General features: G+C 43.2%; 1 pseudogene; it reads left to right on the top strand.

The window, feature by feature from the left end:
* Positions 1 to 1506: 1506 nt before the first annotated feature.
* On the top strand, positions 1507 to 1647 carry LOC147035836 (signal recognition particle RNA; annotated as a pseudogene).
* The last annotated feature ends 871 nt before the right edge of the window (positions 1648 to 2518 follow it).

Below are 2518 nucleotides of genomic sequence, written 5' to 3' on the forward strand. Positions count from 1 at the left end.
GGCTTGACTAGTGCAACAATGGTGTGCACTGAACTCAATGTCACTGTCCAAACCTGGCCACCAAACATGGGCTCTGGCAATGGCCTTCATGGTGATGATGCCTGGATGAGCATTGTGGAGTTCACTGATAATTATCCCGTGGAGTTGAGGTGGAATTATCACTCACCTACCCCAAAACAGGCAGTCTGCATCAACCGAGCGCCCATCCTTCCGGATGAGGTATGGTTTCGCCCCTTGCGGTGGTGAGGCCCAATCACATGACATTACATAGCATTAAATTTGTGACAGATCTGGATTGATTTTGGTAGCACAAGTAATCTGCTTAGCAGTTACAGGCGCCTCATCGTGAATGACGTCAGCCATGAGATGAATGATATCACCAGATTGTGCAGGCTCTGGGATGGTTATGGGAAGCGGCAAGTGACTGAGCACATCAGCACAGTACATGTCCTTACCGGGGCGGTAAACCAATGAATAGTCATAACCCTTTTTCCAACTATCTATATATTACTAAAACTCTCATCTTGTATGTATGTATGTATGTATGTATTTTCCCGAAATACAGCCAAAACGGTACAAGATAGTGCAAAATTTTTAGGGCCACCTCACTCACCATTCTCCTATGTTGTGCAGTATCAAATTTCGTTCAAATTGGGCAAAGAACAAAATTATTAAAAAATCAATTCCCGATTCAATCAAATACTCTTCGGGATAATTTGAACAATGCAAACAACTGCAGCAGTATAGTTCGCTGGAACTATCTTTTTTTTTTTGGAAATGTTTTTTTTTTATCAACCGCTGTCACAACGGGAACCCAACTGGTCCACAGGTCGTCTAGTTATCTCTAAAACTCGACAAGGGACCACACCAGAAAACCTGTCATTATATGCATCTTTGTCTGAGTAATTCAGGGAATCTCGCGAGAATGTGAAAAAACCTCTGTCATTAATTGCTTTTAACGATGTGTATAAAGCACGTCGCTGTGGCAGGTGCCACCATGCTCAGTGAAACTTTTAAGCCGGCTATGCGATGTGCTGGTACTTCTTTTCACCAAACAAGCAAATGGCTGTTTGAGTCTGAGCAATCCCCATACTGGATGTGAGGTGCTATCCGTGTGGACACTAATCATCCCCGATTATGCCATTTGCATAGCTGCCACTATTGAGTGAAGAAAATGGGGGAGGATGAAATGGCCTGTGGTGTTCTGGAGGGTAGTGGGGGTCTGGGAGGTGTTGTGGGTCTCGTAGGTGTGGTGGAGATCGGATGTGGGGAGAGGGCTGGAAGGAGAAGGGGTATGAGATTGTGGGGATTTCGGAGCAGGGTGAAGGTCTCAGAGGGGGTGAATGTTTTGGGAGGGAGGGAAAGGTCTTGGGAGGGGGGGTGGGGTGTAGGTTCTGAGTTGGAGTTGTCCCCCCTCGTTGAGATGGGAAATTTTATAATCCAATTTGAACCGATGATCGGTACATTCATTTTGTAAAATTAACCAAGATACCAATATTAACCGTAACCGGGCGTAGTGGCGTGCACCTGTAATCCGGCTACTTGGAGGCTTGGGTTGGAGGTTCGCTTGAGGTCGGGGGCTCTGCACTGGGCCATGCTATGAGAGGGTGTAGGGCAGCCCGGAATCATGGTGAAACCCAATCCTTATCCCTGTGTCGTAAGAGGTGACCAGAGTTGCGTCAGGAAGGGCATCCGGCGTAAAACCTATGCCAAATCAGTATGCGGATCATAACGGATGATCCGCTGTGGCAACCCCTAACGGGAGCAGCCGAAAGACGAACAACAACAACAACCAATATTAACCGGAGATCAGTCCTTTGTGTAAAATGAACCAATGTACCTATGTATGAACTGAGGATCAGTATTTTCATGGTGTAAAATGAACCAAGGTACCTATATATGAGCCGAGGATCGGTACTTTCATTGTGTCAAATGAACCAAGGTCCCAATATGAATTCTGGATCGGTACGTTCTTTGTGTAAAACGAACGAATGTACCACTATGAACAGAGGATGTGCTGTAATATTTTTGCTCTTAAAAAATCTGATTTAAAAAATAATTTTGAGCTCTTTCAGCCAGTGCATGAAAGAAAAGGCTTCCTTTTTTTCTATTGTGGCATTTTTACCAAGGGCTTCCACCTCATTATTATGATTGTTATTTGCTATAACAATTGTTTCCTGGCTAATACGTATTGCAGATTATTATATCCATTGACATAATTGCGCCATCAACTATTTTTGGAAATAAATGAATTACTTGATTGACCACTTTTTAATTGTCGTAAAATTAACTTTGGAGATCCCTTCTGACTGTGTTTCTTGAGGAACATTATATATAGATATGTGTACATTTTTTTAAATTGATAGACCTATAAATTAGCACAGACTTGCACACGGAAGAGCACTTTGCAGTTGGATATGAACCAGTCAAGTCTTCTCACTAATGGAGCTCACACGTTTTCAAAATCCATATGGAGGGTGATTAACCAGGCTTTTATTTATATTTGCTGTTTTTCATC

The sequence above is a fragment of the Eptatretus burgeri genome, chromosome 1 (genome assembly GCF_056783735.1).
Source record: "Eptatretus burgeri isolate ZD-2024b chromosome 1, Ebu_testis_v1, whole genome shotgun sequence".
NCBI lineage: Eukaryota > Metazoa > Chordata > Myxini > Myxiniformes > Myxinidae > Eptatretus > Eptatretus burgeri.